A 24,069-nucleotide genomic window follows, 5' to 3' on the forward strand; every position below is an offset into this window, starting at 1 on the left:
GATACAAGCAGTGTTGTTTTTGTTTGGTGATAGATTAGCCATATCAGAGAGATTATGCAGGACAATGTTAGCAAATCCTAACAAATGAGCATCAAGAACAAGAACAAAAGAAACAATTGTAACATTAATAAGCTACTAGTTTGAGCTGACTATAAGTGCAAGACTTCTATCATCAAATCATATGTTGATTATAACATTGATCTCAAACTTCATATTCGTTTGTATGATGTGATTTATTAAATCCCCTGTCTAAATATTGTTTGCTCACTTTTTCAAGTTATTTATTAAGGATAAGAAGAAATATAGTCTATCTCTTCACAATATTTCTTTTCATGAGAAGGTTCATGCTATGGACTAAATTAGATATCCTGTATTCTTAGATTTATATATTTCTATATATATGCGTAATGTGTAGTCTGGTGACATCTTCGGTATTATGATGTTACAGGTATTCATCTCTGACATGGATCGCAAAAAACCAGGAAATATTGTTTCCCCTGGAAGTCGTATTTCCAGACCGATAGTTGCACCCACGAGGATCAACAGCATCTACATTGATTTCAGCTGTTATAAAATACAGCAAGTTGGTGGAAACCATCGCAACAATCTACCAAAAAGGTGACCTTTAAACTTAAACATTTTGCTGTCTTTTCTCCAACTATCAGTTAATTGTGCATCTGCAGTCACTTGGCGCGTGCTCACATTGCTTCATGATCTTTAATTAACTAATTGAAACACTGAGAGAGGATGTCGATGAAATATGAAAAACAATACTTGTGTGCAGGAATACCTCAAGGGAACTCGAAAATTTATTAAAGGACAATGCTGATAAGAAGGAAAGAAGGAAATCTCAGGTGGAAGAATCTAAGAAAAAGGCAAATGAAAGAAACATTGGAGCTGGATTTAATTTGAGGTGAACTTCTATTTTTTTAATTTATTTTCTCCATCTGGTACTAAGAGCTGGAAAATGCTAAAAGCGAAAGAAACATTAAGGATATAATACATATACCTGATTACTTATTCTGAAACTCTTGTCACATTACACATTTGGTAAAAATAAATACAATCGAACTTCTATTTGAAAATTAAAAAAAAAATAAAAATCTGAGGTTGCAGTAGCTGAAGCTTTCCTTAAAGGGTTTTATTATATTTTCATCCAAAAGTTCATTAGAAATATGAGTGTCCTGCATTTTTCAATTCCATTGATCCTCAAGTTTGAAATTTTTTAACATGTTTCATTTCATATCCACTTGCATCCAGTACTGGAAGCAAACCAAAACGTCAGATGCGTGGAAGAAAACGGAAGACTAGGCTGATGACTGATATTTATCAGACGACAAAGCCTGTTGGCGAAGCTAATAGTGTAGCAGGTGCACTGGCTCTTGCCTTAGTACCTGTAGCACCTTCAGGACAATCTCCGCCATCACAAGGTCCTGTAGTGAAGGAGAAAGTACCGCCTGAAGAGCCTTCGAATGATATGCCATTAACTCTTCAAAGCACCACAACATTTCAGCCTGTGAATGTGGTTGAGGACTCGGACACAGAAGAAGCAGAAGGCACTGGTATATGCATCAGGAAGAGGCGTAAACAAGCATCCGAAAAATGGTAATCTCTTTTACTCTTATGGACTTATATGATTGAATTCATTAAAGAGACACAAAGTTCCACAATGCACAACTTTCTTCATATTCTTGGAAATTAATGTTAAATATGTGCAGGAAAAAATCGAGCTTAATCTGTATATTTGTAAATTATAAACATTTAAGATGCATGTCAATTAGATTATTAAGAAACTTTGCATCCTGCAATTATTTGTGTGAAGTTCTGCTGAAGAATTTGTATTCTATTTGTAGATCCTAATCAGCGAGCTAGGGAACTGCAGGAAACAACTAAGTTAGTTATAATCAAGTTTTGGAAACTTAGTGATGTTGTTCATCACAATAGTGTAAGATCTTATCAATGAATTATGTTAGAGGTCTTGGATTTCAGTCCCTGTTACTGTGCAAAACTGATGTTATTTGTTATTCTAGCTTTTGATGACCATGTTGAATGACGTTGCAAACTTTCTGAAATTTCGGCAATTACTTTCAGTCAAAAATCTAGAAGTTTATTAATGCATGAGAAGTTTAATCAATGAGTGTCTGCATTTTGTTAATTAATACATGACTCTGAGGAGCAAATGCCTTTAGCTAATTATTTGAGATTATTTTTCTACGGCTTTTATGGGCCAGAAACAATAGAATTAGATTTCAGAATTTGGGAGCTTCGTTTCTGGTTGTAATTTTGTTCTTGTCATGAAATAACACTGAGGCTACGTGTTGATAAACAGTCCATCTAAAATCTTAAAATGTTAGAGACAGGTGCAAATAGATCTTAATTATGCTATTTTGGAAACCAGTAGAATTAGATTTCAGAATCCGAGGGGCAGAGTTTCCAAGTTGTAATTTTGTTCTCATTATAAAGAAACACTAAGGCTACATGTTGAGAATTGGCTCATCTATAATCTTAAAGTGTTATCTTAAATTATTTTTCTGCTGCTATAATGAGAAACAATAGAATTAGATTTCAGAATTTGGACGCTTAATTAGTTTCTGGTTGTAAGGTTTGTAATTTTGTTCTGATCATAAAAATAACACTGAGGCTACGTGTTGATAAATAGTCCATCTAAAACCTTAAAATGTTAGAGACAGGTGCAAAGAGATCTTATGCTATTATGGAAACCACTAGAATTAGATTTCAGATGGAGGGGTAGAATTTCCAAGTTGTCATTTTGTTCTCATTATAAAAGTAACACTAAGGCTACATGTTGAGAATTGGCTTATCTATAATCTTAAAGTGTTAGTTTTTTTTTTTGCTGCTATTATGAGAAACAATAGAATTAGATTTCGGAATTTGAGCCCTTATATAGTTTCTGGTTGTAATTTTGTTCTTGTCATAAAATAACAGTGAGGTGAGGTTATGTGTTGATAAACAGTCCATCTAACACCTTTAAGTGTAAGAGGAAGGTATATATGGATCTTATGCTATTATGAAAAGTAGTAGAATTAGATTTCAGTATTCAGGGGCATAGTTTCCAAGTTTTAATTTTGACACCGAGGCTATGTGTGAGATTCAGTCCATCTAAAATTTTAAGGTATTAGAGAAAGACCACAAATAGATCTTATGATATATTTCAACGCTCCCCTAACTCGAACTTCTTTTTTTTGAATTGAAGAGTGGATCACACAGCACTCATCTTTTGGTCAATTAATTCCTTTATATCCGTATCAAAGTTGAACTTGTGACCTCTGTCAAACCTTGTAAGATAAGAAAACAGAAAACTTGCATTACGTGATAACTAGAAACTGAAAGAAAATACAAATGATATACTTGCACACTTGAGTGATGGCAAGAAACCAGGAACTACACATATATTAACTTCCTACTAACCACTAGTCCACTACTTACTCTAACTCTCATGGAATATCTCTACCACCTATAGACTAAGTACGACGGCTCATTAAAACAAAACAACAGACTCCACTAATTTATTAAAACATGTTTAGATTAAAATAAAACCCAACAAACTCCCCCTTAATCTAAACATCAGGTTCCCAGCTTCTTGACCCTCAGCAGCTCTCTTAACTTTTCAAACCTTGTTGACGACACTGCCTTGGTTAATATATCAGCTCTTTGCTCCTCTGAACAGACATGCTACTGCACCACAATTTCACCCCGTTCCACGCACTGTCGAATAAAATGATACCGTATCCCAATATGCTTGCTACGACCGTGAAACACAGGATTTCTCGCCAAATCAATAGCTGATTTATTATCAATATAAGTCACAACCGGACCAATCTTCTCATCAGAAATTTGAGTTAACAGATTTTTTAACCAAATATCTTGGCATGCTGCAGCTGTTACTGCCATAAACTCAGCCTCACAAGTCGAAAGAGCTACGCATCTTTGCTTCTGTGAAATCCATGTAACCAAGCTCTCGTTTTAAGTAAAATGTAACTCCTCCTGTGCTCCTCCTATCATCCCGGCTTCCAGCTAAATCACTGTCAGAATACCCAGCCAATAGATAGTCCCCAGTTCCTCGCTTATACACAATGCCATACTCCAACGTTCCTTTCACATACCGCAAAATTCTCTTAACTGCTCCCTGATGTATAATAGTAGGTCGCTCCATAAATCGACTCACTATACCAACAGCATAAGAAATGTCTGGTCTTGTATGAACCAAGTACCTCAGAGTCTCAGACCTCCCACCATACTTTTATACTTGGTCGAGTCTACTCCTTTTCCATGTTCATCTTTGTCGAGCTGTACTCTTGACTCCATTGGACACTTAATTGGGTTGCATTCACACCTGCCTTTTCAAGTATTTTCTTGGCATAAGCTGTTTGTTTCAACTCAATATAGTCATGCCCTTGCTCAACCTCGATACCTAGGTAGTAAGACAGCTTACCTAAGTCAGACATCTCAAATTCACAACACATCTGTTTTTTGAACTTTACGATATTCTCAACGCTTGTGCCAGTCACGAGCAAATCATCAACATAAACACCCACAATCAAGAACTCATTTCCTTCTCGTTTCATATAAACAGCATGCTCATATGGACATTTTTCGAACCCAAGGCTTTCAAGGCATTTTCTCAGTTGAGTATACCAAGCTGGAGGCGCTTGGCGTAAACCATATAATGCCTTAAGTAACCTATAGACCTTATGTTCTTCACCTTTTTTCTCAAAACCTTCAGGTTGTTGCACATATACTTCCTCCTGAATTTAAGAAAGCTGACTTTACATCCATATGATGGACCTCCCATCCATTCTTAGCAGCAAGTGCAAGCAGTAGTCGTACGGTTTCCATTCGTGTCAAGGGGCAAATACCTCCTCAAAATCAATCCCATATTTCTGTACGTGTACTTAGCTACAAGTCTTGCTTTATATCTCACTAGTAAGATTATATACAATTGTGATGTTAGATGACCTTGATGTCATCGATTGCCTTTTTGGTTGTAAAACTGAGGATATTTGTCTTTGCATGTTGAAAGACAATGCAACATTTTGAAATTTTAGCAATTACAGTCCAAAAATTCAAAAGTTTAAACAAGCATGAGATGATTTATCTATACCCACCTGTTGTGGTTAAGTCGTTTATTAGATTTAATAATTTAGTTATAATTATTCATATAATTTAAATTAATATTATTATTTAAAGATGTCTAATACAATGTTGAAAACTAGTATTACTATCTATAAGTTATTACTATGTAAGACTTTCCTATTACCAAAAATTATAAATCATATGAATATAATATGTGTCATTATATTAATTTTTCATTGCATAAATTAGAAAACTCAACACCAATTATAAAATTAAATATTTGAAAAATTTTCAAGTTCAAATAAATTAAAATGAAAAGAACTTTTCTACATATTATATAATATCATATTAAGATAAGAAATATGAAAAATACTATAATTTTTTAATTACTTTTTCTAAATTAGAATGATGTTAATTATGACCACTACGAGGTTAAGATGTGACCCCAACATTTTTAGAACATTGAAAAACCTGAATATCAATATTAATAAAAGAAATAAAGTTGAAAACTCAAATATGAGGATTGCATACCTATTATGATATTATATTATGAACTTAATCTAGGTTATTAGCTAAAAACGTTGACAAGAAGCATAATTAATAACCAAATATTTATATACTCTCTCGTCCCTTTTTAGTTGTTATATTTGGTTTTGTACTGGTCAAATTGACCAAAGTTTGACTGAAATTTAGTAATATTTTATCAATTGAAAAAATTAAAAAAAAAATATGTCATCGTAAAACACTTTTATTCTACTTTAAGATGTAATTTTCAGTTTACTAAAATAATGAAAGAGTGACTTATAATCATTGGTCAAAAGTGAATTTGACCGACAGGGAGTAAGATACAACAACTTAAGAAAGAACTAATTGTAACCACCACGGGCTCTAGAATAGTCACACAAATTCAGGGTGTGATCAATTATCAAAAACTTTTAAATCGAACCTTTCTGTGAAAATTTCCAACTTAACATTTTTAAAACTTATTTGCCTTATAAGAATAATATTTTTCTCAAAGTATTTAATAATACAATGCATTTTCATAATTAATTGGATGATACAGATGGTCAACTACTTAAAGACTTTGTCCCAGAACATAAATTCATCACTCGTACAAAATTGGGGCTCCTAATAGACATCTAACAAGCCTCAACAGTCGCCTCTAACCACAATATTCAAAATCTTTGTTATTAACTTTATATTTTTTTCTTTTTCATTGTAAAATACTTCCAAAACCAACATTATCAAAGTTCGAATATAATTATAAAATCCACAATACGGCTCAAGAAAATCAACAAAATTATCTAAGCCATCAACAGAATGAGTTTGAATTTTTAAGATTCAATATTTAAGTAGAGGACAGAAGATGAGGCTTATATTTCAAACTGTTACTAACCTGAAAATTTTAACCATTTCTATAAAGACTAATAAATTTATAATATTTTTATAATATCTAAATTCTATATATCTTTTATTTAATAAAAAGAAAATAATATAAATAAATCAAAAATTCATTAACCGATAATATAAAATAAAAAAAATAATTTTTATTAAGATATAACTGATAAAAAAAGCCTCTGTATTGAAAGAAATATAAAAAACTAAAAATTACATTTGGTCGTTAATATTTCTGGTCGCAGATGTGGTGCGACAAAATCTTCTCTTTTTTTGCGGGGGGAGGGGATTATAGCGACGACTTTTAACAACCACGTGCAGTCGCTAATACTAGGGTGATATGGCACTTTTAGCAACAAGGTTTGGTCGCAACTAAGGGGTACGCTAGAAAACTTAGGCGCCAATTTTCTCTCCATTTTTTTTTAAAAAATATTACAGTGTGACGAATTAGCGATGGCAGTTCTTTGCTATTGGGGTATTAGCGATAACGATATTTGTCATCGTGGATAGCGTTGATGTTCAGATTTAGTGACAGTCTTGCGATCGCTAATAATATTGATCACTGACAGGCCCGTTTCTTGTAGTGGCACTTCACTCTGCACTTGAAATTACTAAGGAAGAAGTCAGTTCTTTAACTTATGGTCATGTTATTGAAAAAATAAAATATCAATTTAGCTTAGTACTATTTGTTTGTAGGAGAAACAATTTTCATTGAATTGGATCAATTGGGCTTTTCTTGTCCATACATTTTGACTCCCAATTGCCGTTATATGTTAACGATAGGGCCTTTTGAAAAATAATAGGCCCGTTAATTCAATAACAATAATCATTATATATAAGAAGAAGATAATCGTAATTAGTCTAGCGGCCGCAGACAGCCGACGTAAAATATCAAACTCTTCAATCTCATCAATCGGCCGCTACATTCAATTACTTGACAGTATCTATCTAGACACAAACCTACACACACATATATGTTAATTTTGTATGCATACATTAGGCATCTCATTGAGATGCCTAATCCATGTTGTTTCATAAGATTCGTTGAGCGTCGGAGGACCAAAGTATCGTTCAACTCATATTATCTTAATTACTCCAATAAATCAGGTGATTTCTATCTACCATATCTTTGATATTCGGATTAATTTACTCATTCATGTGAATTTAGTATGTTTTACTCCAGATCTATACTCTTGTAAATGAACTAAGAGATCAAATGATTTTTAAACTTATTTTATTCAGTGATATATGTTGTGATATGTCTTTTACTTTTTTAGCATGTTGAAATATGACAAATCATCCCTTTTGACCGACGAATACTGATGATTTATCATATAAATTTTAAAATTTTATTATGAGTATGTCTTAATTAATTTTTGCTCGATCTCCTATTTTGGTTCTTCCATGTTCAGAAAAATGTGTTTAGATCATAGGTCGAAAAACTTGCAAATGTGGTTTACCAAATTTACTTCAACTTCAATCTTTTAGGGGTTATATGGTTACAAGGCGCTTATGAGTAAGAAAATAAGGATGAGACTAGTGTGTTATGATGTTAGACACATGTCTGAGTAACCAATTGTACAAAATAGATGAGTGCATCCATGTATTATATCCTTAAAATTTTTCATATAAAAATAAATACAAATATATTTACATGACACCAGTAATAATCAATGTCTTAAATTCTTTTCAAATATTTTATTTTCATGTTTAATCATGTTAAATATGGTTCAGATTTTTTGTTTCATCCGATTATTTTAATGTTGATGTATGAATATTTGATGAGTGTTAGATGTCTCACAATATGCGCTTTTATTAGTTGTTAATGAATTCAAACACTATATTGAATATCAAATAACTCTTTAAACTCCTTATATATTATTCCATTTGCGTGTCTCTATTAAAAAAAGTAGGCAACCTTAAAAAATTATAGTTGAGATTAATTTGAAGATGAAAATTAATATATTTATGTTTATTTGCGTAAAACAAATTATATAATATTCTATTGATCCCCTTTTACACGTCCTTTTTTGGGGGGAATTTATCCTTGACCGTTTCTCTTTTCAAAACAGATTTTTTTAAATATTTTTCCAGCAAATAATACCCTTAGAATGCAATTTCCGGTGTTCCAACTTTGGAGAACCATTTGTATCCCATAATCTTTTTGCTAGGAGGTGGTGGAACAACCTTCCAAGTGTTATTTTGTTATAAAGCACTCAAATGTTTGTTCATGGCATCAACCCATACAAGGATCAACAATGGCTTCATCTTAAGTAAATGGCTTATAAATAGTTGTTTTGTTTGCTGACAACACAAACAAAAACAGATGGAGGAGGGGAGTAATGAGAAAATTTGAATTTGTCAGCATCAATAGGACATGTTAAAAGAATGGTTTCTGCTTGCAAAGAAGACTGGGTAGCAGGATGGAAAGGCTGATTTCAAGGGATATAATCTTTCATCCATTTGTTTGTAAAGGAGGAGATGGAAGTTGTGTTGGAGAAGTAGTTGATGAAGTAGAAGAAAAAGTGGCAGTAGGTGGTGTGGTATGTGATTGTGAGTCACCGTGACTCTGAGAATTGTCAATGGGGTCATTGATAAAAGGAGGTGTGAACAGTCGAGGATAAAGAATAGGTTGTACCTGCAAAGTGAGCAGCAAGGCTAAATTGAGTAGATGGATTAGAGGAAGAAACATCAGAAGTTGTGCCAGAACCTTATCAAAGAGACTGAGTGTTAAATTGATTCTGCAAGGCCTCCATTTTAGAGGACAATTGCAGCGATTCTATCACTCGATCTGTTTGGGATTTAGACCGAAGTTGTTGATGATTGTTCTGGCAAGGTGACCATCATTGCCAAATTAAAGATGGTGTTGGAGCAGAATTATGAGACTGAAACTGTTTTTTTTTTCTTGCTAGAGGAACATAAAAGCCTGATTAATAGATGACCAATGATTTATCGGGAGTAGCTGACCACGAGCTGTCGTGTAGCTTGAATGAAAACCTATGATTAACTGAGTTAAACAAGTCCTCTCAAGCAGCATAGCCCTATCTCTAGAAGAAGCACATGTGCACTTAACAGGAGGTTACAAAGCTTGAAGTTCATCTCAAAATCTTTTGCTTTTGTTAAATTAAACCTCAACTCAGTCATTCACTACCTCGAGCTTGAAAAGAACAGCCTGAGTTTCAAAAAATTTGTGACTACTAACTGCAGAAATTAACTATTCACTGAGTTCATTCTAGATAGCATAAGCACTATCTATAATATGCATTCTGTTACTGATAACGTCCGAGATGGTGTTCAGGATCCTGGTAATTACAATATCATTGACGCGTTTCCATGGAGAACGTAAAGGATATGTGTCAATTAGGAAAGGAAACTCACCAGTGACACTGACAAGCTTATCTTTAGCGGACAAGGCGATTTGCATTTAACATTTCCAAGAAGCATAATTCTCAGATCCTACTAATTTCTTGGAAATCAAGTCAATTCGGGATGATCATTATAAGGAAGATATAGTGGATGTGAATTGTTTTCAATAGAGTTAGAATAGATTGTGGATGTGTTATCAGCAGAGTGTGTGTTGATACAAGCAGTGTTGTTTTTGTTTGGTGAGAGATTAGCCATATCAGAGAGATTATGTAGGACAATGTTAGCATAAGACGTTTAAGTGAAGTACAAATCCTAACAAATGAAATCAGTCCCGATTAAAACACAATCACAATGACAGAGAAAACATGAGAACATCAAGAACATCAAGAACAAGAACAGAAGAAACAGTGATCGTAACATTAATAAGCTACTAGTTTGAGCTGACTATAAGTGCAAGACTTTTAATTTAACTATATATCATCTTTTCCCTTGATTCATCATCAAATCATATGTGAATTATAACATTGATCTCAAACTTCATATTTGTTTGTATGATGTGATTTATTAAATCCCCTGTTTAAATATTGCTTTCTCACTTTTTCAAGTTTTTTATTAAGGATAAGAAGAAATATAGCCTATCTCTTCACAATATTTCTTTTTATGACTAGGTTCATGATATGGACTAAATTAGATATCCTGTATTCTTAGATTTATATATTTCTATACATATGCGTAATTTGTAGTCTGGTGACATCTTCAGTATTATGATGTTACAGGTATTCATCTCTGACATGGATGGCAAAAAACCAGGAAATATTGTTTCCCCTGGAAGTCATATTTCCAGACAGATAGTTAAAAGTATTTGTATTTGTCAGCATCTAGGATATGTTAAAAGAATGGTGTTTGCTTGCAAAGAAGACTGTGTAGCAGGATGGAAAGGCTGATTTGGAGTGATATAATCTTCCAGAGGAGATGGAAGTTGTGTTGGAGAAGTAGTTGATGAAGTTGGAGAAAAAGCGGTAGTAGGTGGTGTAGTATGTGATTGTGATATGGATGACTCTGAAAAAGTGTCAATGGGGTCATTGACAAAAGGAGGTGTGACTGGAACTGAAGATATGCATCATCAGCATAGGTGGGACGAGTGGAAAATGGTGGGTCAAAGTGCTTGGAGGTAGCAGAAGGGAAGAGATCTTTATTCACAATGACATGATGAAATATGTGAAACTGGATGGTGAGAAGGTCAAATAGTTTATAACATTTGTGTCATGGAGTCACCCAGAAAAACAGTTGGTAATCCACGTGAAAAAAATTTATCTGTAAAATGTACACTCATGTGTGCTTGCAGTCAAAAATCTTAATTGAGATAAGAGTTTTTGGAGTCTTGTTGTAAAGGTTTTTCAAAAGGTGACACAAACTTTAAGACAGAGGTCGAGATACGATTAATGAGGTAAGTAGAAGCGAGAACATATAAAGGGAGGAATACTAACCTGTAACATTAACGCGGGAGATATTTGAAGTAAGACTCAATGGAAAAGTTTAAAAGGAGTCAACACATGAGACTGATTATTAGTAAAAGACATTGTTTAGCTAAAGGACAAGTAGTCCAATTCAGTTGTTCAGTAGAACAATCTAAAGCTTGTATTTTGGACAAAACATTAATTGGAACATGGATGAGTCGTTTGTGCCAAAAAGTGTGAGATAACTGATGAGATCACTGAATGTAGAGTGTGGAATGTTGTTGAGAAGCTGCTATAAGCCATCAATCTTGTTACCAAAAACCAATGCCTTTGTCTGGTATTGATCTTGCAGATAACAAGTGGAAGAAGTAGAGTACTAAATGGTACTGTTTTTTTTGAGCCGAAAGATGACTAATTGAAAGTAGAATGGAAGTAAAAGACAGAATGTGTAATACGTCTGTGACAAGTGATGACAATGTGTAGAGATAAATAGACCCTGTATGTATATATGACCAAGATAGTTGACCCATTTGGGAACTTGACAGAGAGTGGGATGTCTAACAACTACACATCATGCATACAAGTGAGGCTACAACACATATGGTTCATAGCACCCGTATCGAGCACCCAAGCAGAGGTTGAAGTATGAAGTGCCGCAGATAAAGAATAGTTTGTACCTGCATTGTGAGTAGCAAGGCTGAATTGAGTAGATGAATTAGAGGAAGAAACATCAGAAGTTGGCACCTTATCAAAGAGACTGCAAAAGAGTGTTTAATTGATTCTGCATGGCCTCCATTTTAGTGGACAATTGCTGAGATTCTGTAGATGAATCAGGAGCGGATGTAACCTGTAAATCATACACCATACCATAGATTGCATTTAGCAACCCCTGAAAATAGTTGCTATATTATAAAAAATCATTGCAATAGCGTCTATTGCAATGATTTTCAAAAAATCGACTGTTAACTTTGCCCCCGTTGCCATAGGGCCCTTTACGCAATGAATTAACACATGTATTGCAACAAGTTCAAATTATTGCCAGAGCCACATATTGCAACAACTTTTCTTCTATAGCAATGATATTTAAGTCATGTTGTTTGTTCTTTTATTGCAACAATAATTGCAACACTTTTTCTTTAATTAAACATTGCCATATAGGACTTCTGGCAACAAATTTAAATTATTTACAAAAGCAAAAGTAACCTCTAAGGCAACATTATAATCATATATTGCAATAATATGAATAAAAAAAATTTGACATGACTATTTCGAAACTATATTAATCTGCCATTAAATGTTCATTACAAGAACATCTTAAAAAAGGTAAGAATGTTACCCATCACAAATCTAACCATGCCTACACAACCGCAACCAAGAGCAGTAACAATCCTAAGTCTAGAATGTTAAATAAAATACACCACTATATTATTATACCAAAGTTTTGATCAACAAAAAATAAGTAACAAAAGACTTGACATATCAAGCCCATTGTCATTGATTATTCCAAGAGCACAATGTGCTGGGGCATCTCTGGAAATCAACAAAACGCCCTCAATTAGATTGTTAAGAGCCTGGTGCAGGGCAAGTTCCTCAACAACAATTTCGGTGGATTGTGCAAGTTCATATAGGTCTACAGAGCGTTATTGCTTTTGAGACAAAAGCTTCAAAGCCCCAACCAAATCTGGTAGCACATCAGCACCATTACATGGTCTTCCTAACACAAAGTAATAGAAAATGTCAAGATTGACAAACTGTATAATCAACCATGACAGTATACACATGTAAAGTTCTATATAACACAATGATGGTAAAGTGAAAACAGAGCACATTACAACTAAAGAACAATTTGTAACACAATTCGCCTCATTTCAAAGTTACTGACACAGCAGTTGTCATATCATAGCTGATGTCCAAGTGACCAACTAGAAACTACTTATAATTTGTTTGTATTTACGCCCAAAGTGAAGTCCGAGTATCCATACCCCTGTCATGTTAAAAATGGGTACTTCAATGGTATAAAGAATAAGAGATTTATGAAGTTGATTATAAACTTTATTGGTTAATTTCTACCATGATTAAAAGGAACTACAATACTCGCAGCAAGAGCTCTGGCAAGCCATTTCTATATACGTATATTATTTCTTCTCTTATTCCCATGTATTGGTCTTCCCCGAGAAATCAAAATTAATTGATATATTTTAGTATCTAAAGTGAGGGATAGTGTCCACAGTGCTTCTTTTTTACAAGCCGCAAATTGTAACCCATTACCAATTTCAAAATAAGAAAATTAATATCATACAAGGAATTTCAATTATTTCTTATTCTATTTTTAAAATGTCATTATTATCTAGTTTATAATATAATTTATAATTAGGCAAAATCAGTAGTCGACAAACAATAACCGGATTGAAAAATCTTGTTTGTAGTGATTCGGTTACGGTTATAAGATGATTTAATTAATAACAATTTCAGCTAAAATCGAGTCAAACTGAACCGATCTTGCAGCCCCTAACAGCCGAGTCAGCAACATAAGCATGATTATTAAATCGAGATTCAGATCAACTATGCATAATAGAGTTGGAACTGAAAAGAACAACATACATTATCTGAGTCAACTTCAGACAATATTTCTTTAATGGTATCTGCATCACCCATTCCAACACATTACATTTCAACAAAAGAATCAGCTGATTCATTATAAAGGCAGGAAAAAAAAACAGGTATGGACTGGGGAGAACAATACAAGATGAATCAGATGTAACTGGCAATTTGCATAGATTTACTTACCCACTGTTGTCTGTGTCAAAATGCTCGAATGCCTTGTAGAGATGTTCATCCCTCTCCAGTGTGTATCGATGTATCATCGCAGCTATAAATTCCATGTAATCGATTGTCCCGTTACTATCGACATCAGCCTGACATGTTGGGAAAGGAAATTGTCTGTGTCCATGTTAGTAAACGTATGCTTAAGTCTTGAGTTTCCTCTGCGGATAAATTTTCAGCAATGACCTCTAGTTCAAATATAAAACTTGAGTGAGCAAGTCCTTTATTCGTTTCAAAAAGGATTTGTAGCAGATTTATTTAACTGAATTAACACGAAATAGGACCTTGAGTGCAAGCTTCTTGATCTTGTTCATAGCTCTGAACTGCCTCATCCTAGAAAGAACCGCACTGTTTGCTGACTTGTCCAATGCTTCGCCACCCTCTCGAAGCCATGGGTGATCTAGTACATAAGTATCACAGTTATTTTGTTGAAATGACACGATATAAGAATTATAAGAACTAAGAAAATATTCATTAGCTTTATTGGAATATCAGATGTTCCAAGAGAGAGCTTGCCGGGAAAAGTAAAGAACTATGACGTTCAAATCCTACATATGGGTATGACCATGTTTGTTTGGAGGGATCTAAACACCAGAGTTCTTTATTTTTCATGTTAAGCTCGCTCGGAACATCTGAATTATATGGCCATAGGATCACATCTGCTTATATAGAATTTATCTTTCAAATAAACATGGCCTGTGTTTACTTTATATACTTCAACTTTGCCTAAACTGTGGATGCAAAAGATGAAAATTTGATTCATATATATGTCGCAAAAAATATAAGTCTGAATAACATTTATGCCTCCAAGTTTCACCTTCTCAAAAAGATAAGGCCATATCTAGTAAAATCAAATTATAAACCACACATCATATCAAATACCAGGACTTAGCTGCAAGATTTCCAAAACTAGAGTTAGCAGAGAGAGTGGAGGTAAACAGCAGAACTAAGTATTCTGTTTAAGGATTGTTCATTAACATTTTACTGTGACGGAGTGGGTATATTACTGGTTGGGGATGAGGTGGGTATATCTGGAAGTCATAACGGGGAGTTCCTGGTAAAAGTGATGTTCATGTAAGGTCCCTTGTGCCAGTAATCCAAGGAGATCTTCTATCTGCTTCCACTTGATTAATTTCCATCCGTATAGGTGGAGTTCCTCCCTAAAAGAATGATACAACATTAGGCACCCCTGTTACGTAACATTTTCCATTTCTTTTTTTGTCCACAAAAATCAAACAAATAAGGCCATCAAATACTGCAGATGCCCTTAAATACCAAAGATAAATGAAAGCCAATTTCTAATCATGAGACAATATATCAAAATGAATCATCAAAAAAATATATCAAGAGGACCACCTATATATATCTTACCATTTGCACGACAACAGGCTAATGGTACGCAAAGTAGATAATCAGAGCAGATAAATTACTCCATTACCATGGGTGAGTAATTACTCCATTACTTAGGCCATAAATTAAACCCCTAAATTAACCAACAAGCAAACCCCCAAATTATGAACTCTTAATTAAACAAAACCAAGACCTAATTAAGAACATAAACCCTTAATTGAACAAACCTAATACCAAATTAACAACATATAATCAATTAAACGCTTGAACAAATTCAATTAGAAACATGTACAAACTCAATTAAACACAAATCTAAATCATGACATACTTCAAGTTATTAGGGAAAGAAAATTGATCCCTCTATTACCAGCTTTCTTCGATCAATCTCTCTCGCCTTCTTCGATCTGTTATCTCTATCGCCTCCTGTTTTCTCTCTCTCCGTTGCCCGCTTTTAGTCAACTATTTATGAGTCTTCTTTTTTCTCAATCTGCTTTGTTTTGATTAACCCCGCAAAAACATTTTATTGATCCCGCTCTTAAAATTTCACTGGCCCGCCAATTTTTTTGGCCCAAAAAATAACAAGTATTGCAATGATATTAATAACATTGCAATAGACTATTCATTCTGAAATTTATAACGAAATTTTAATTTTATTTTAACGATTTTTTCGGCATTGCAATATACTGATTTTATTTTTTCAATCGAAACGATTTTGAGAAAATTTTCTTTTGAGTGGTTGTTATATCCAATCTATGGTGTAGTGATATGATTTGGCAGAAGAATTAGCAAATCTGTTACGAGTAAATTTCTTCTTTCCCTTATTATTTGGAAGGTATGGATGATCCAGGGACTAGCCAATAAGCTTATAGCATTTGTCTTTACTATGCCCTTTAGACCGAAATTGTTGATGAATGTTCTGGCAAGGTGACTATCATGGCCAAAGATGGTGTTGGAGCAGAATCATGAGACTGAAATTGTTTTTTATTTGGCTTGAGGAACATAAAAGCCTGATTGATAGACGACCAATGATTCATCGTGAGTGTTAGTTTTAAGAATTTAAAAATGCAACAACATCAATAGAAAACTGATCTGTTATATCAAATATGCCTTTCTGTCTTTTTTTAAGGCAATTTGCAGTAAAGTTATTGAGGTTGATAAGTTGGAGAAAATGCAATCCCAGCTGGTGGAAACTTTGTGCTAACTTGAAAAATACTTCTCCCCTTCCTTGTTTGATGTTATGTTTCATCTCTCGGTCCATCTTGTACGAGAAATAGAGCTTTGTTGATCAATTTTTCTTAGATGGATGTATCCTTTTGAGAGATATAAGAAGACATTTAAAAGATATATAAGGAATCGGGCTCGTGCAGAAGGTTGCATTGCTGAAGCCTATGTTGCAGAAGAAGCTGTTGAGTGTTTGGTGAACCATGAGGAAGCGACTGTTGGGTTACCAAAAAATGTTAGGCACAGGAAGGATGCCCTTTGTAGGCCTTTATCTGGTGCATCGGTTATAACTCCGAGCGACAATGATTTGCATTTAGCCCATTTATGTGTTTTACAAAATACGGTTGCGGTTAGGCCATATTTTAAGTAAGTCATTTCTTAATTTTCTTCTTAATCCTCATATTATACATCATTGTGTTATTATTTACATAGTCTGTTTTAATTGTATGCAGTGAACACATGTCATTTTTGATGACTAAATATCCGGCAAATGAAAATAATGAAATGTGGCTAAAGAATAAGCAAAATGATCTATTCCCAGAATGGTTTAGAGCGAAGGTATTATGTGCACTTTATAACATTTTTGTTCATTTTTAAAACTGTCACATAAGTCATTTTATAACTTTTATGTTATCCTTGGCAGATTGCTTCAGATTTGCTCGACGAAAAGGAGATATCACAAGAAATAAGATGGATCGCAGATGGGCCCAAAAAGGATGTCCCTACATACAATGGTTACAAAATGGATGGGATTACCTTTAGCACCAAAGATCGTGATGATAAACGTAATGTTCAATGCAGTGGCGTGTGTGTACAAGCTGATACCATGGTTGTGCAGGGTGAGGATCAAATTGTTGAGCATGCCTCACCTACATTTTATGGAGTTATAAAGGTATATGGGAGTTAGACTACAACAGCTTTATGAACAAAGGGACAAAGGAAGATGACTTGGGTTATACATTGGTTAATTTGAATAAGTTGTGGTTTTTTAATGATCCATTTTTGTTAGCGAAACACGTTAAGCAAGTATGTTACATAGATGATCCTCTTGATAAACTATGGTGCGTGGTGTTGAAATTACCCGAGAAAAACTATTATGAGGACAATGATGAAGAAAATGAGGGATCCGTGGAAGTAGAACTAATTGAGAATGAGTGTTTTGTGCCGAATTTCCTGGATGTTGATTTAGACGAGGACACGACTAGTTACATGCCAGATGTATTTGAACTAATTCAACTTTCACGATGTAATTTAATTTGATTCTTAGTTTCGTGATGAACTAAACTAATTTTTATGATGTAAGTTAGTTTCCTTGTTTTTATCCCTGTTGGTTGGCTCTATTTTCAGTCAGATTTGTTAGATTTGTTGGTGTGCCTCTGTTTTCAGGCTGGTTTGCTCTGTTTTTCTGCTATTGTTTTTCCATGATGGCCAATCAGACAAGCGTTTTTGTCAAAAAAGGCTTGTCTCATAAACATTTACATAACGCTAAACAAGACAATGTTTGTCTTTAAAGTCTATTAACAACACATTTATAAGAACATACTATTGTATGTTTCTTAAAAGTCATTCAGTCAGGCAACATTTTATTTGTCGAAGGCTTGTCTATAAGGCCATGTTACGATGCTAACAAAAACACTTGTATGTTAGCTTTCCAGTCACACAACACTATATAAAACCCTTGTTTGAAATGCTCGTAAACAACACAAAAAATAAAACACTTGTCTAATTACAACAACGATTTCTTGAACTATTGTCTGAAGTTTCTTCACACATAGGCTCTGAAAACAGTTGTCTTACATACATCATTACACAATACCACAGTTAAGATACCGTTGTCTGATTGAATTTACTAGACAACAGTTTTTTTAACCGTCGTAGTTCGTAGGTGTTAGAAAATAGTTTTTCGAGAATGAAAAGAAAGTGTTGTGTCTTTTTTCCCAACAACGCTTTTTTTACCATGCGGATTAATGTTGTCTGATGGTGTTTTTGTTGTAGTGTTGACAAGAAGCATCATTAAAAACCAAATATTTATGTAAGATACAACAACTTAAAAAAGAACTAATTCTAACCACCACGGGCTCTAGAATAGTCGAAACAATAATGAATAGAATATTTTCAAGATACACAAAAGTGTGATCAATTATCAAATACTTTTAAATCCAACCTTTATGTGAAATTTTCCAACTTAACATTTTTAAAACTTATTTGCCTTAGAATAATATATTTCTGAAAGTATTTAATAATACAATGCATTTCCATAATCATAAAGTCTTCCCTGGTACAAAATTGGGGCTCCTAATAGACATCTAATTGGCTTCAACAGTGTGGCCTCTAACCACATTATTCAAAATCATTGTTATTAACTTCATATTCTTTCTTTTTCATTCTAAAATACTTCCAAAACCAATTTTATCAAAGTCTAAATATAATTATAAAATCCACAATACTGGCTCAAGAAAATCAACAAAGTTATCTTAGCCATCAACAGAATGAATTTGAATTTTTTCAATATTTAAGTAGAGGACAGAAGATGAGACTTATATTTCAAACTTACTAACCTTAAAACTTTAACCATCTCTATAAAGACTAAGAAATTTATAATATTTTTATAATATCAAAATTCTATATATCTTTTATTTACTAAAATGAAAATAATAAAAATAAATCAAAAATTCATTAACCGGTAATATAAAATAAAAGTAATATTTTTTATTACGATATAACTGACAAAAAAAAGCGTCTATATCGAAAGAAATAAAAAAAACTAAAAATTACATCTGCAATCACCTTTTAACTGATTTCTCTAGCTAATTGATGACGTGGAGTTTTCTGGTATGACATTTGGTCGCTAATATTCATGGTCGCAGATGTGGTGCGACAAAATCTTCTCTTTTTTGCGGGGGGAGGGGATTACAGCGACGACTTTTAACAACCACGTGCAGTCGCTAATACTATGGTGATATGACACTTTTAGCAAGAAGGTTTGGTCACAACTAAGGGGTGGTCGCCAAAAGACTTGGCGCCAATTTTCTCTCCATTTTTTTTGAGAAAATATTACAGTGTGACAAATTAGCGATGACAGTCCATTGCTATTGGGGTTAGCGATAACGATATTTGTCATCTTGGATAGCGCTGACGTTCAGATTTAGCGACAGCCTTGCGATCGCTGATAATATTGGCCGCTGATAAGCCTGTTTCTTGTAGTGGCTCTTCACTCTGCACATGAAATTACTCAGGAGGAAGTCAGTTCTTTAACTTATGGTCATGTTTATTGAAAAAATGGAACATCAATTTAGCTTAGTACTATTTTTTTTGTAGGAGAAACAATTTTCATTGAATTCGATCAATTGGGCTTTTCTTGTCCTTACATATTGACTCCCGGTTATATGTTAACTATAGGGCCTTTTGAAAAAAGATAGGCCCATTAATTCAATAACAATAATCTTAATCATTATATATAAGAAGAAGATAATCGTAATTAGTCCAGCGGCCGCAGACAGCCGACCTAAAATATCAAAATCTTCAATCTCATCAATCGACGGCTACATTCAATTACTTGACACGCGATTAAACAATCTGGTTTGCATTCAGAGGTATTTATCTTTCTATTAGTAGTATATCATTGAATATACATCTGATATATCTATCTAGACACACACATATATGTTAATTTTGTATGAGATGCCTAATCTATGTTGTTTCAAAAGATTCGTTGAGCGTTGGAGGACCAAGGTATCGTTCAACTCATTTCGTCTTAATTACTCCATCAAATCAGGTGATTTCTATCTACCATATCTTTGATATTCGGATTAATTTACTCATTTATGTGAATTTAGTATGTTTTACTCCAGATCTATACTCTTGTACATGAACTAAGAGATCAAATGATTTTTAAAGTTATTTTACTTAGTGACATACGTTGTGATATGTCTTTTACTTTTCTGGTATGTTGAAATATGACAAATCATCCCTTTTGACCGACGAATACTGATGATTTATCGTATCAATTTTAAAATTTTATTATGATTATATATTAATTACTTTTTGCTCCATCTCATCATCTATTTTGGTTCTTCCCTGTTCAAAAACATGTGTTTAAATCATACATAGAAAAACTTGCAAATGTCGTTTACCAAATTTACTCCAACTTCAATCTTTTAGGGGTTATATGGTTACAAGGCTTATGAGTAAGAAAATAAGGATGAGACTATTGTGTTATGATGTTAGACACATGTCGAGTAACCATTTGTACAAAATAGATGAGTGCATCCATGTATTATATCCTTAAAACTTTTCATATAAAAATAAATATCAATTTATTTACATGACACCTGTAATAATCGATGCCTTAAATTCTTTTCAAATTTTCATGTTTAATCATGTTAAATATGGTTCAGCTTTTCTGTTTCATCCGATTATTTTAATGTTGATGTATGAATATTTGATGAGTGTTAGGTGTCTCACAATATGCGATTTTATTACTTGTTAATGAATTCAAACACTAATATATTGGATATCAAATAACTCTTTAAACTCCTTATATATTATCCCATGTGGTCCTTTTGCATGTCCATATTGAAAAAAGTAGACAACCTTAAAAATTGTTAGTTGAGATTATGGTACTTTGAAGATGCAAATAAATATATTTATGTTTATTTGCATAAAACAAATTATGTATTATTCTATCCATTCCCTTTTACACGTTCTTTTTTTCGGGGGAGGGGAATTTATCCTTGACCATTTCCCTTTTCAAAACATATTTTTTAATATTTTTCGAGCAAATAATACCCTTAGAATGCAATTTCCGGTGTTCGACTGATATACACACAATTCACTTTAATATACAGAACTTTGGAGAACAATTTGTATTCCATAATCTTTTTGCCAGGAGGTAATGGAACAACCTGCCAAGTGTTTTCTGTTTCCTTAAACACTCAATTCTTTTTTCATGGTGTCGACCCAACAAGGATCAACAATTGCTTCATTATAAGTAAATGGATTATGAATAGTTGTTTGTTTGCTGACAACACAAACCAAAACAGATGTAGGAGGGGGTAATGAGAAAATTTGTATTTGTCAGCATCAATAGGACATGTTAATCGAAAGGTGTTTGCTTGCAAAGAAGACCGGGTAGCAGGATGGAAAAGCTGATTTGGAGTGATATAATCTTTCATCCATTTGTTTGTAAAGGAGGCGATGAAAGTTGTGTTGGAGAAGTAGTTGCTGAAGTAGGAGAAAAAGTGGTAGTAGGTGGTGTAGTATGTGATTGTGATATGGGAGACTCTGAAAAGTGTCAATGGGGTCATTGATAAAAAGGAGGTGTGAACAATCAAGGATAAAGAATAGGTTGTACCTGCGATGTGCATAGCAAGGCTGAATTGAGTAGATTGATTAGAGGAAGACACATGAGAAGTTGTGCCAGAACCTTATCAAAGAGACTGAGTGTTAAATCGTTTCTGCAAGGCCTCCATTTTAGGGGACAATTGCTGAGATTCTGTAGATGAATCAGGAGCAGATGTAACCTGTAAATCATATGATTTGGCAGAAGAATTAGCAAATCTGTTAGAAGTAAATTTCTCCTTTCCTTTATTATATATTTGGAAGGTATGAATGATCGAGGGGATAGCCAATAAGCTTATAGCATTTGACTTTATGCCTTTTAAGATGACAATGAGAATAATCTTGAATTGGTAGGCAAGGTCTTTGGCAAGGTGACCATCATTGCCAAAGATGGTGTTGGAGCAGAATCATGAGACTGAAACTGTTTTTTTTCTTGCTTGAGGAACATAAAATTCATCGTGATTCATCGTGTTGCTGACCACGAACTGCCGAGTGGCTTGAATGAAGACCTATGAGAACTGAGTTAAACGAGTCCTCTCAAGCTGCATCGCCCAATCTCTAGAAGAAGCACATGTGCACTTAACAGGAGGTTACAAAGCTTGAAGTTCATCTTAAAATCTTTTGAATTTGTGAAAGTAAACCTCAACTCAGTCATTTCCTAGCTCGATCTTGAAAAGAACTCGCTGTTTCATAAAATTTGTGACTACCAACTGCAGAAAATTATTCACCGAGTTCATTCTAGATATCATAAGCACTATCAATAAAATGCATACTGTTACTGATATCATCCGAGACCGTGTTCAAGATCTTGGTAATTACAATATCATTGACGCATTTCCATGGAGCACGTAAAGGAGATGTGTCAACTAGGAAAGGAAACTCACCAGCGACAATGACAAGCTTATCTTTAGCAAACAAGGCGATTTGCATTGAACATTTTCAAGAAGCATAATTCTCAGATCCTACTAATTTCTTGGAAATCAAGATCAATTCAGGATGATCATTATAATGAAGATATAGCGGATGTGAATTGTTTTCAATAGAGTGAGAATAGATTGTGGATGTGTTATCAGCAGAGTGTGTGTTGATACAAGCAGTGTTGTTTTTGTTTGGTGATAGATTAGCCATATCAGAGAGATTATGCAGGACAATGTTAGCAAATCCTAACAAATGAGCATCAAGAACAAGAACAAAAGAAACCATTGTAACATTAATAAGCTACTAGTTTGAACTGACTATAAGTGCAAGACTTCTATCATCAAATCATATGTTGATTATAACATTGATCTCAAACTTCATATTCATTTGTATGATGTGATTTATTAAATCCCCTGTCTAAATATTGCTTGCTCACTTTTTCAAGTTATTTATTAAGGATAAGAAGAAATATAGTCTATCTCTTCACAATATTTCTTTTCATGAGAAAATTCATGATATGGACTAAATTAGATATCCTGTATTCTTAGATTTATATATTTCTATATATATGCGTAATGTGTAGTCTGGTGACATCTTCGGTATTATGATGTTACAGGTATTCATCTCTGACATGGATCGCAAAAAACCAGGAAATATTGTTTCCCCTGGAAGTCGTATTTCCAGACCGATAGTTGCACCCACGAGGATCAACAGCATCTACATTGATTTCAGCTGTTATAAAATACAGCAAGTTGGTGGAAACCATCGCAACAATCTACCAAAAAGGTGACCTTTAAACTTAAACATTTTGCTGTATTTTCTCCAACTATCAGTTAATTGTGCATCCGCAGTCACTTGGCGCGTGCTCACATTGCTTCATGATCTTTAATTAACTAATCGAAACACTGAGAAAGGATGTCGATGAAATATGAAAAACAATACTTGTGTGCAGGAATACCTCAAGGGAACTCAAAAATTTATTAAAGGACAATGCTGATAAGAAGGAAAGAAGGAAATCTCAGGTGGAAGAATCTAAGAAAAAGGCAAATGAAAGAAACATTGGAGCTGGATTTAATTTGAGGTGAACTTCTATTTTTTTAATTTA

General features: G+C 33.7%; 1 long non-coding RNA gene across 5 annotated transcripts; it reads right to left on the minus strand.

Moving 5' to 3' along the window:
* Positions 1-12,572: 12,572 nt before the first annotated feature.
* LOC135150157 (uncharacterized) lies at positions 12,573-15,977 on the minus strand. Of its 5 annotated transcripts, none has more exons than XR_010288458.1 (6): positions 15,814-15,960; positions 15,143-15,295; positions 14,420-14,535; positions 14,100-14,227; positions 13,914-13,954; positions 12,573-13,022 (listed from the first exon to the last, which is right to left on the minus strand). It is a non-coding gene; the product is annotated as an uncharacterized LOC135150157 (long non-coding RNA). The 5 variants fall into 5 exon arrangements; XR_010288455.1 differs by having other exon boundaries at positions 15,018-15,295; XR_010288457.1 differs by having other exon boundaries at positions 14,420-15,295; positions 15,853-15,977.
* Between the last annotated feature and the right edge of the window lie 8,092 nt (positions 15,978-24,069).

Source organism: Daucus carota, chromosome 2, assembly GCF_001625215.2.
Source record: "Daucus carota subsp. sativus chromosome 2, DH1 v3.0, whole genome shotgun sequence".
In the NCBI taxonomy this organism is placed as follows: Eukaryota; Viridiplantae; Streptophyta; class Magnoliopsida; order Apiales; family Apiaceae; genus Daucus; species Daucus carota.